The sequence below is a fragment of the Macrotis lagotis genome, chromosome X (genome assembly GCF_037893015.1).
Source record: "Macrotis lagotis isolate mMagLag1 chromosome X, bilby.v1.9.chrom.fasta, whole genome shotgun sequence".
Taxonomy (NCBI): domain Eukaryota; kingdom Metazoa; phylum Chordata; class Mammalia; order Peramelemorphia; family Peramelidae; genus Macrotis; species Macrotis lagotis.
Window position 1 is genome coordinate 112044639 of NC_133666.1, and position 13110 is coordinate 112057748.

The following is a 13110-nucleotide window of genomic DNA, read 5'->3' on the forward strand; positions in this document are numbered from 1 at the left end:
TGGAATACAGGACAGAGAAAAGAATGAAATAAAACTGAAAGGATAAATTGAAGCAATATTGTAGAAACAATTAAACTGGAGGCTGAGAAATAAATATTAATTTATTCAGAAGGGAGCTCCTGAAAGTTTTTGAGTTGGATAGGAATGTGGTCAAGGGCAGCTAGGTAGTTAGTATGTGAATAAAGTGCCAGCCTAGAGTTCGGAAGACTCAGCTTCCTGGATTTAAAATAAAAAATCTGGCTTCAGATACATCCTAACTCTGTGATCCTGGGCAAGTCGTTTAACCTGTTTATCTCAGTTTCCACATTTGTAAAACAAGTTGCAGAAAGAAATGAAAAACCTCTCTAGTATCTTTGCCAAGTAAAACCCCAAACTGGGTCATAAAAGGGAGATAAAAGTGAAAATGACTGAACAAGAAAGGGACATGGTCAATATTATGTAACAAGGAGATTATTTTGGCTACTGTTTAAAGGATAAATTGGATATAGAAAGTATGAAGGCATAGATTATAACAATATGGTTATAAGCCAGAGGTGATGAAGGCCAAAGTAGACTATGGACATGGGTTAATGTAAGCTACCCAGAAAACTGTAACTCCTTAATGATAGAGACTAATAAATATTTCTTTTTATATACCAAAAATTTAAAATAGTATCTTCTATATAGTAGACTTAAAAAATATTTGTTGAATTGAAATGAATTGAGGAGATAGAGGTGAGAAATATTGTGAGGTAGAATAGAGTATCTTTGGAACTTGATTTGGTATGAGAAATGAGATAGAGTGAGACCAAGTATTATAACAAGATCTTGAATCTGGTTGACTGTAAGGATATGAGTACCAACAAAAGATTATCTTTTTTTTAATGGGGAGAGATTTAGAGGGAAATTATGAGTTTAATTTAGGTATTTTTAGTTTTAAGGGCTGTAGAGAGATATACAAATGGTGATGCCTAGTGGATAGCTGGAAATGCAGGACTGAGATTGAAATGCACAGAGAGAAGAATCATCATTCAGACTAAACCATGACACCAATGGGAGAGAGGGTTCACCCATATTTAAGGATAGAGAGATATGAACCAGGAAAAGAAATTCAGAAAATGTGATCACACAGAGAGAAGGAAAATCATTTAAGAATTCATTGAATCAATCATATTATTAAGTGGTAATTCACAAAAGGATGGGATGAAATATTTTTTTTCTAGCCAAAACATCTTAGAAGGTCATTGGAAAAAGTCTGTCACATCTGGGTGAGAAGCGAGCCCAGTCCAGCCCAGGTCATTCCAAGGCATTCCAGACCCCAATAAACTAGAATCAGGAGTTGTGAGTCACTTAGCAGCAACTGCTTCCTGAGCTCTCAGTCTACAGACAGACATTATATACATATATATGCATATATATATATATATATATATATATATATATATATATATATATATATATACAAGAACTATTTATAGTGGCTGTTTTCTGGTGGTAGGGAGTTGGAAATTGGGAGGCTGCTTAATAATTGGGTTATGCCAAATAAATTGTGTTATGTGACTTTGATGGGATAATAATGGGCTATAAGAAATGATGAGGGGCAACTAAGTGGCACAGTGAATAGAGCACTGGCCCTGGAGTCAGGAGTACCTGAGTTCAAATTCGGCCTCAGACATTTAATAATTACCTAGCTTTGTGGCCTCGGGCAAACCCCACCCCCCAAAATAAAGAAATGATGAGCAGGATACTCTCAGAAAAATTTGGAAAGACTTACATGAGCTGAGGCCAAGTGAAAAGTACTGTGAATAAAGTCACAGCAATATTTTAAAATATTGCAAATGACAGCTATTCTTAGCAATTCAATAATTGAAGATAATTCTGAAGGAATTATGATGAAAAAGGCATCTATTCCCAGACAAATAACTGATGGTATCTGGATACAGATTTTTTTACAAGGAAATTGGATTTACATAATCTTACCCAGCTAATCTTGATTTGAACTCAGGTCCTCTTGACTCCAGGGTTGATGATCTATCTCCACTGTGTCACTTAACTGCTGCCCTATGAGTACAGATTGAAGCATTCATTTTTAACTTTATTTTTCTTGAGTTTTTTTCTTTTGGTCTATGTACAAGTACACATATATAACCTATATAGTACTGCTGGGCTTCTCAATGAGGGGAGTAGGGAGGAAGGAAAGGAGAAAATTTGGAACTCAGTTTTAAAAATGTATGTTAAATTTTTTGTATGTAATTGGGGAAAATAAAATACTAAATACATTTTTTAAAAAGAATGAAACAATTTCAAGTGTCATAGAGTTGAGGGAGAAATTAAGAAGAAAAGTGTGGGCAGGAGTCAAATGCTGAAGAAAAGTCAAGAAAAATGAGGTTTGAAAAATGACCATTGTATTTTGCAAGTAAGATGCCATCCGTGCCCTTAGAGAAAGCAATTTCAATAGAATGTTTGTAGTTTGCCAAGCAGGAAAAAAGATATATAGTTTATTGGTCCTAACCATAGATTTTTCAGGACATCTGTCAAAGGTACTATAATGTTCTTGCATTGGGGAACAAAGTGTCACAGAGTTAATATGTCCATGATTTACTATCAATAGATAGAATTACAGAATGAAAAAGAACCTTAGTAGAGCTGTACTAGTTATTTAGTAGGCTGATGCTGGTATGTTTTTTTATTAAAGATTTTATTTATTTTGAGTTTTACAATTTTTCCCCTAATCTTACTTCCCTCCCCCTACAACCTCCCATGATGCTGATTCTTAAAGCTGTCAGTTAATGGTGTTCTGCTTTGAAGGGCAAAATTTGGGATATATGCAATGGACTCTTGGACATGTAACATTAAATGAGAATGTAATTGGGAACTAGAGTACAAATATATGAGGCATGTGGCAAAGAGGATAGACTGTTTGACTTGAAGTCAAGTTCAATCCAGCCTCAAATAATGCCCTGCTATGTGATAATGGGCATGCAACTTATCCTTTGTCTGCCTGCTTCCTCTATCTCCTAGGATTGTTGTGAAGATCAAATGAGATAGTTGTAAAGTATATACATAGTACTGACATGAAATAGGCACTATATAAATATTAACTACTATATCTACCACTTAGTACATTACTGGTGCTTAATGAATTATTGACTGACTAACTGATTTTTTGAGTAAAGCCAGGAAGATGGGGAGAGGAGAACTAGTCAAACTTGAAGCAAGAAAATAAAGTCTGGGAAATGGGGAAAACTAGGCAAGAATTAATGCAGCTAGGTGATGTGATGGAGTGTTGGGCTGGTAGTTGGGAAGATCTGAATTGAAATCGAGTTGTGTGTCTTTGGGCAAGTCATTTAACCTTATTTACCTCAGTTTCCTCATCTTTAAATGATCTAAAGAATGGCAAACCACTCTAGTTTCTTTGTCAAGAAAATCCAAATTGGGGTTATGGAGAATCAGACATGACTAAAATGATTGAATAACAACAACAAAGCAAGAATTAAAAACTGAGATTGCTAGGTACATTAAAATTTGTAAAATCTTTTTACTATATAAATTTGATCTTTATACCAACCAAGTGAAAAATAATAGAATTGATATTAGGTAGTATTTACATTATGATTTCCACTGTATGTTGCATATACTATTTCATTAGAAGTACATGATATTTATTCTCTTCATTTTTTTGATAAGTATAATGTGAGGTTCTAACCTGAAAGAAAAAAATCCCAAAACCATACAACTTGTCAAGTGTCAAACAACCTTTGAAGTTAGATTTTAACTCAAATTTTCTTGAATACAAGACTAGTACTCTATTCATTGTGTTACACTGCCTTTCAGTTGTGGATAAGCAATTGGTCAGGAATAAGACAATATACCTAATGATTGTGTTTGGACCCAATCACATTTGGATTTATAGATTCCTTTTGACTTATGAACAGTGGTAGGATTCAACCAATTCCCACCAATTCAGTAGAATTGATACCTAATTTTATGTTGAGTTCAGCAAAATAGTTGTTAAAATGACACTTGTAATCAGGATTCTCTCTAAGGTAGGTGCCTGATGTGGAAATCACAAATTTACATTCCTTAGTCTTTTTTAGCCTTCATCTGTGCAACAGTACTTTTTTAAGTACCCATAGTAATGTTCATTATATTCATAGGTGAAAAAAAAATTGATGGAACTATGCTTGCCATATTTATTTATTTCTTAAAACTCATTATATCTTTGATGAAATATTCCATTTTAATTCCCTCATTTTTGTTAGTTTAGTAAACAGTCACAATGTAAGGAGAAAAAGTGCTGAACCAGAGGGTGACAAACTATCATTTGTTTCTGCTTATGTTAAGCCCCAAATTTCCCTGAGATATTATAAATGTGCTGGTGTTCCCTGAGTGATGAAACCAATAGGAAGTTGTGACATAATATACCAATAGAAATATAGATTTCAAGGGTTATCTTATGGCCCATTTCGGAAGTCGTGGAAATAGGAGAATAAAAGATTAGACCAGATAGAATGAGTTGTAAGTTTGCATATGTTCCAGTTTTGGAGGCTGTGGTCACATGGCTGCTTTTGCTCATTACTGTGAGTAATATAACATAATTTAGTTTTGTATATGTCTTTTATTGTTCTTATTTGAGTATTAAATGCATATACATTTCAGTTTATCTTTTTTGTATACTTAAAATCATCATTATGGTAGAGAATCAGCTGTTAATTTATTTGAATCCTACCACTGCTTAAAGGTATTATGATGTTCAATGCTCCTTCTGTTAAATATTGAGCTTGCCAAGACCTATAACAATATTAATCTGGATCCCAACAGAGTAAATAAAAATGATGATATTTCTATTAGCAAGGGGCCTCTAGGATGTGCACATTATTTAATGTATATTTGTCTTATTCCCTTAATTAGAGTATGACTTTTAGAAAGCAATACATTGCTCAGTATATTCCACATAACAGAATATAATGCTGGCCATTGAATAACAACTCAACAACTATGAGATGACTGTAATTTTCTTCAACCTTTCTCAGTGTTTAGTAACCAGAAAAGCAGAAAATTGTTTATTTCTAATTACATACATTGTTCAGGGTCTGGGTATGTGGTCTGGATGATTCTTATGCTTTCTTTTCTTATTCATATTCTTGAGTTTTTAGATTTTGAATTAACTTTTTATATGATGAAAGAAAATAGATTCTCCAATTAATCACAGTCATTTGAATATTTTACTTGTATAAGCAAACATTTATTAAGTAGACAGTATATGTAATGTACCTTGCTCAAAATTGAGAATACAAAGTCAAATAAATAGTGCTTGCCCTTAAGGAGCTTTTATTTTATTTTATATAACATTTGGCCTTGGAAATTGTGGAAAATACTGAAATAAATGAATTGCTTTTATTTTAAATCATTGAAACTATTCTTACTCCTCATTTCTCCCAAGGGTTAATAGATTATCAGCTACCATTTCTTCGTTTTTCATTGGTAAATCTAATTCTTTTTCTGTCTTTAAGAAATATTGACAATAGCTAAGGATAGTGTGTAATTTGTAAAAGAAGTTTTAATATATCTTTCTTGCACTTTGGGTGATTTTATTAGTGGTTAATACAATTTTTAGCAGGGATAATAGGGGGCAAAAGATATTTTTGCAAAAAATCATTTGACTAGTTTTTTCTTGGAAACTATTTGTATTACTGAAAATACATACATCTTAATGAAAAAATTTCCCCCATGGACCTTGGAAGCTTTAGCTTAGGTGTCAGAACCTACCTTTTTCTAATAAATAATATTCTTGTAAAGATAATGATAGAGCCTTCTTTTCATAGCTCAAAGACTTGGATTTGTAGTGTGCATACTTGGTCTTGCTCCAAATGCTTTTGCTTAATATCCTTGACTTCAGACAAGTCCTTTAAGCCTGATAAAATGTGGAATAAAGATGAGTATCTCTAAAGTTGCTTCTAGTTCTAAATCCTATGATCCCCTATGATTTTACCATGCCTTTGGGAATTTATTGCTTCTCATAAATACTGCCTTGAAATGTATGCCTTCCACTCCCCACCCCCACTCCCCAGTCTCTCCCAACAAAGTATCTCAAATTTTAAAGGGAAGTGACTTCAGGGGTTGTAGTAAGGTGTTTCTTGGCTCAAATGAATTTAAAAAGCAGAGTAGTATCAGGGGCACAATAGATATATACTATTTTTGCTTTTTTTATACCTGAATTCATTTCTCCTAAAGTACCTTTCCTTTCATTATCCCATGAGAATAAACTACCTCTACTTAGACTAATGGATAGATGTGAACCTGCCTTATAAATTGACCTAACCTTGGTCAAAATACTATGCTACTCAGAGAAAAGAAATTATTTTCATTGTGTTGTTGTATTCCAAAAAGAAAAAAAGAATAAAATGCTATATAATAATAAGGAATATTGAGATCACTTTTTTCATACCTAATATGTGCGATACTCAAAAGCTTCAAGAGTAGCCTTGAGAATTCCTTTAGCCCACCATAGTTCTGAGTGGTTATCATCCAAGAACTTGACTGGAGCTTTTCTTATTCATTGCTCAAGTAAAAATCTTAATTCCCAAGCACTTTTCCTTTTTAGAAACACCACTTTCAATATTATTTCCCTATAACTTCATTCACCATTTATTGCTGTGTGCTTGACATTCATTAGGCAAGCTCTCAAACTTTCAACTCAAAATATGCTTAAAATTCCCTTTTGTGTGATGGTTATTGAATTTAGAAATCATCATTAAATGACTGAAAGTTAATTCATTAAAATAAATGAATTCTAGCTACCATTTTCCTATAAATCATAAAGAAATGTGAAACTCCCTTTTTCTCAGATCTTGTTATTTTTTTGTAATAATTTTATCTTTTTTATACATTTTGCCTTATTTCTTGTTTATTTTCCACAGAAATTAGCCTCACTTGACACATATGCTGTTAATAACAATGCAATTATTTCTTTTCCTAAAATAAGTTTCTTTATGATTTATCATTTTCCATTTGAGGCCTAATGTTATGGCACAAAGTGAAAGACTTCCAGATAGCTATATCATGGAAAATGGAAATGAAGTTAGCTAGTTACTGCTTGAGAGACTGTAATTTTAATGTGAAGAAATAACTGGGATTTCTTATTCATTCAAAGACACTCATAATATCTTAGAGTTGGAAAAGATGTTAAAGGCCATTGAGTCTAAATTATAACTGAATGACAATACTTCTACTCAATTTAATTCAACAGTCATCTTGAAAAACCACTTAACTGGTAGCTAGGTGGTACAGTGGATAGAGCACCAGGTCTGGAGTCAGGAGGACCATGAATTCAAGACTATCATCAGATACTAGCTGTGTAACCTTGGCAAAGTTGATTAACTGCACTTGTGCTCCCTGGTTCCCCACCCCACCCCGCCCCCCAATTTAAAAAGATGAAAACCACCTATTATGTGATAGGTACTGGAAATATAAAGACAATGATGAGAAAGTACATTAGGGCAAGAAGTTAGAGCCATATTTTGGGATTAAGAGAAACTGGAAGAAGAGGGACTGTACAGAGTTTAGCTCCGAGTTCTTTGATTCATTCTCTATATACATTAAAAACCTCTTATGATGATGCTTAATGGCACAATCTAATATTAAGTCTGAGAGGGTTAATTGACTTGTAAAAGGTAAAAAAGTAAACTTGAATTTAAAACTTTCTGACTCTGAGACTGCTTCTGTTTCTAGTGAAATATACAAAATAGCAAAGCAATTTTGAGAAAAGAAGGCATTATACCAAAAAAAGGCTCCGTGTAGGAGGAGTATTTGAGTTGAGATAGGAAGAGACCAAATAATTCCAATAATTAGAGGGGAAGTGGGAGAGCAAAGGGGAAGAGGGGACAAATGTAGGCAGGAGACATTGGCAAAGAAAGAGGAAGACATTGGCCAGAACATAGAATGTGAGAGAAGCAGTGATATGAAATTCACAGGAGGAGTTAGATTGGAACTAAATTGTGATGGGACTTATATGTCATAAAAAGCTTTTTATTTTTTTCCTAAAGTAACAGAGCCACTGGAGTTGCAACTTCTGCAACAAGGCAGCTTACTATCTGCAACTTTCCATCACCAGAGGCAGTCCATTTCCCTTTGGCAGAAAGGATAGAGCTGTGGGCTTAGAGTCAAGAGGACGTAAGTTCAAATTTTGCCTCAATACTTACAGGTGTGTGATCCTGAGCAAGTCCCTTAACTATAGTTGCTCAGTTCCTCATCTATGAAAATAGTTGGAGAAGGAAATGGTAAATCACTCTGGTATCTTTGCCAAGGAAACCTCCGAATGTAATCACAGAGCTGGACATTGCTAAAATGGTTCAACAACAATAAAAAGTATTTTTTTTTATTTAATTTTAATTTATTTTTCCAATTACATGTAAAGATAGGTTTCAACATTAAATTTTGTAAAAAAGTAATTTTCCTTCTCATCCTCCCTTTCCCCCACCTTGGGATAGCAAACAATGATAAAAAAGGAATCAGAACATAAAGGGAAAAACCATAAATCAAAGCAAAAAACAAATTTGAAAAGGTAAAAATAATGTGCTTTGACTTACAATCAGATTCCATATTTCTTTCCTTTGATGTGGATGGATTTTCAGTTGTAAGTCTTGTACAACTGTCTTTGATCTCTGTATTGCTGAGAAGAGCTATGTCTATCATGTTTGATAATCATACAATGTTGCTGTTAAGGTATTAATAATATTCTCCTGGTTTTGCTTATTTCACTCAGATTCAGTTTATCTTTCCAGGTTTTTCTGAAATCTACCTGCTCATCATTTCTTATAGACAATAATATTCCATTACATTCATATACCACAGCTTGGTTAACAATTCCCCAATTGAAGACAACCCCTCAATTCCCAATTCTTTGCCACAACAAAAAAGAGCTGCTATGAATATTTTGCAAATGTGAGTCTTTTCTCTGGTGTGGTTTTGTGTGTGTGTGTGTGTGTGTGTGTGTGTGTGTGTGTGTGTGTCCGAGCTGTGTGATCTCTTTGGGATACAGACCCAGTAGTGCTATTGCTGCAGCAAAGAGTGTGTACACTTTGATTGAACTTTGAGGATAGTTCCAAATTGTTCCCCAGAAAGGTTGAATCAATTCACAATTCCACCAACAATGTATTAGTGTCCCAGCTTCTCACATACCCTCCAACATTTATCATTTTCTCTTTCTGTCATCTTAGTCAATCTAATAGGTATGAGGTGATACTATAGAATTGTTTTAATTTGCATTTCTCTAATTAAAAGTGACAGAGAATTTTTTCATATTACTATAGACAACTTTAATTTCTTCATCTGAAAACCACTTGTTCATATCCTTTGACCATTTATCTACTGGGGAATAACAACAATAACAAGTATTTAAAAGTGCCTATTTCCTCTCCTCAAATTCCATCCATTATTCCCAATTTTACTCCAAGACCAAGAAGAAGTCTAAAATATCTTTGGTATTTCAAATATCTAAAGATATTTTATTTCTTGTTACTATTAACCCCATTTTCTCTTCTAGGATAAACTTGTGCTGGTTCCTTCAACTCATCCAAAAGGTTTCCCAATTCTATCACCATCCTGCTTGCCCTCTTTTGAATGAATTTTTCTAGAATGCTAAGCTTGAGTTAGGAAAATCTGTTTGCAGAGTCGGTCTCCAGCAATAAGTAGATAGATAATTCATTTAATTTAAATTAATAATTAATTAAACTTTCTAACCTTCAGTTTACCCCTCTGTAAAATGGAGAAAATTATGATATTTACTTTTACTTTACTCAAATATTAGAAGTTATGTAAAGTTCTTCAAAAAACTTGCAAGGAGCATTGAAATTTCATCTCTTACCATTATTAGAATGAGTATTATCAATATAGTATCGAAAACTGGACATAAATTCCAGATATAGTTTGGACAGAGAAGAATATATTAGAACTTTATTTCCTTCATTCTGGTCAGTATGTCTATTCTTAATGCATCCTACGATTGTACTGATTTGGGGGGGCTGGCGTGTAGGGAGGCTGCCCAAATCTTTTTCATATTCTTTTTAGAGATCAGTGCAGATGAAAATAAGAACAGCAATAGGTGAGTCTGTCTGGCATTGATGAACAACAAACAATTTAACAGGAGTTATGATAGGGAGGGAAGGGGAAATCAGACTTGCTTTACTGGATGCTGAGGAGACACACAAACTCATACAGGTGAGGGAAATAATCTCTATGAATATAAATCTCTTTCTATTTTCTCCTTATTCTTTACTTTTTAGGTTTTCTTTTTTTTTTTTCTTTTAACAGGGCATTGGGGTTAAGTGGCTTGCCCAAGGTCACACAGGTAGGTAATTATTAAGTGTCTGAGACTGCATTTGAACTCAGGTACTCCTGACTCCAGGACTGGTGCTTTCTCTACTGCGCCACCTAGCCGCCTCTTCTCCTTATTCTTATGTTTAAGGCCTAACACTAGGCATTGCAAAAAAAGATGACCAAGATATTGCCCTTCCTTCAAAAAAACCTATAGTCTAAAAGGGGAATGAAATGTAATCATAAATTTACAAATAGTTCACTATTTCTAGTAGATCACAAATCCCATACCATGCTTCTTTTTTGGCTATCTTCCTGTTCCTCTTAGTGTTTCTCTGCTGCTGCTGCTGCTACACCCTCCCAAATAGAACTCCATAGAATGTCCTCTCCACTCTCAGGAATGGAAGTCCATTTGTGAGGTCATGTTGTCCTGATCAGTGAATGCATGAGAGAGAACTCACATAATCCACTCTCTCTACCTGATTTAAGACCCTGGACTGTGCTTGATCTTGATCATCTAATCTTCGTACAATGTCCTGCCTCTTCTCACCAACCCCCATGAATGGCAACCCCCCCATGGATTCTACTTCCTATTTAGGGACCCATGACTTGCCATGGACTCCAATGACTCTGGAGGAAAAAGTGAGGCTAAGACTTTTCACAGCCCTGTCTTATTTAAATCCTATTCACTTGCAAGTCAAAACATCTGATGTCATTGGTCCTCTTGAAGAATGAAGGATGAACAATAACAACTTTCTGTTCAGGAGACAGTAATCAAATCAATACAACCTATTTCTGGAAAGGACATATGAATCAAATGCCTTATGGACCTGGGCAAGTAAGTCCAAGGACTTATCTCAAGTTAAATTAGCCCAAGGTTTCTAAATCAGTTTCCTCATCTGTAAAATGGGAATAATAATAGCACCTAACTACTAAAGTTGTTAGAATCAAATGAGGTAACAGATATAAGGTGTTTTATAAACCCTAAACAATTGATAAATGCTAGCTATTATTATTATAATTGATTATCAGAGAATGGAGATTTAAATTATAGTTCTTTCATATTGGAAAAGAGGGAATATACTACCTCCAAGACTCATGAATTAAGATTCTCTTATATATCACCTTTCCCTTTCCTACTGCACACTCACACTCTCCTTCCCCTCACACTTCTTACCAATTTTCAGGAGAACAAACCAAATACCACTTTTAGTTTCTGACTGGATGAAAAACTGTGGGACTTCATTTTGTCTTGAAATTTTTTCATCCTGAGGATAGCTATACTTCCTGTGTGACATATTTATAAGGTTTTTCTTTTATATAAGAAAAAGGTTCACATTTATCTTTGGATTCAGGGGCAAAATCTACAGTATTTTCCCATAGCAATTAAAAATAACTTTAAAATAATAATCATAGCAATTATCATCTCTATGTAGATGATTTTTAGAATCCATTTATTCAGTCCTAACCACTATTTTGACCTTCACTCTCATGTCACTCTCTATTAAACATCTGGAATTGATGTCTCACACATATCTCAAATTTAGTTATGCCCCAAAATAAACTTATGATTTTAACCTCCCAAATATTTCTCTCTTCAAAACTTTCCTTCTAAATGTTTGGGGACCCACCATCCTCCCCATAACTAAAGCTCACAACCCTTATATTATTCATGACTTTACTCTCACACTCATCCTGTATTTATGTTCTGTGGCCAAATCTACCAAAGATACCTTTGCAATTTATCTCATATATGTCCCTTTCTCTCAAATCACACAGTCACCATCATGACTCTATCTTGCTTTTTCATATTTTTTATACTTTACTCCAGGATAGTAGGTTTTATGGGCTGACCCTGGAGTCAGGAGGACCATTTTTTTTAGCTTTTTGACTGGGCAAGTCACTTAACTGTGTTTACTTCAGTTTCTTCATCTATAAAATGACTCAGGGAAGAAAATGACATATCCTCCAAGTATATGAAAAGGCAATAACACCAGTCTACCTACTGTTCTTTGAATAAGACACTGCATCTGCAGATTCATGCCTTTTTACTGACTGTCCCCAATACCTAGGATATTCTCCTTCCTTACCTCTGTCTCCTGACTTGTCAGCTTCTTTCAAGACAGCTCAAATATCTCCTTTTACAAAAGAATTTTCCCAGTCCACTTCTACTTCTCTGAAAATATTCCCCTTTACTCTCTCTCTCTCTAAATATATATATTATATATATATTATATATGTATATAATATATATATAATATACATATATATATAAGCAGTAGAAATATGACTGTTTCCATACATTAGAGTAGGACCTCCTTTAGGATAGAAGGTATGTTTCTGATCCCTCCTCATTTTTGCATTTTCAGTGCTTTTGAGAGTGACTGGCCTTTGGTAAGTGACTGATAAATCTTTTTGATCAATTGAATTTACTCATATAGAATTAGAAAATTTGCAAAAATGTTTAATATGATTTAACACTTTATTTGATTCTTATAACTAAACTGAGATATAAGTGGTATAATTAAGCTTCTTTTACAGACAAAAGTTTGAGTCAGACAAAAGTTGTGACTTATCCAGGGTCACACAGCTAGGAAGTACTTTAGTTGGATTTTAAATTAGGTCTTCCTAACTTGAATTCCATCACTCAACTCACTGCAACATTTACCGGTCAGCTAAGACAATCAGGGCATTTAAAGGGTTATCAAGAAATTTTGAATTTGGTTCTCATTTATAGCTCAGCACTTGCTGCATATTTTCTAAGGAGAATGCCATCTTGTCTGTTTCTCTATATTGTAGGCAATATCAGTTTTTTAA

General features: G+C 34.0%; 1 long non-coding RNA gene across 1 annotated transcript; it reads right to left on the reverse strand.

The window, feature by feature from the left end:
* Nucleotides 1-1961: 1961 nt before the first annotated feature.
* On the reverse strand, nucleotides 1962-10651 carry LOC141501363 (uncharacterized). The gene is made up of 3 exons (XR_012472218.1): nucleotides 10585-10651; nucleotides 5749-5893; nucleotides 1962-2040 (listed from the first exon to the last, which is right to left on the reverse strand). It is a non-coding gene; the product is annotated as an uncharacterized LOC141501363 (long non-coding RNA).
* Nucleotides 10652-13110: the final 2459 nt, after the last annotated feature.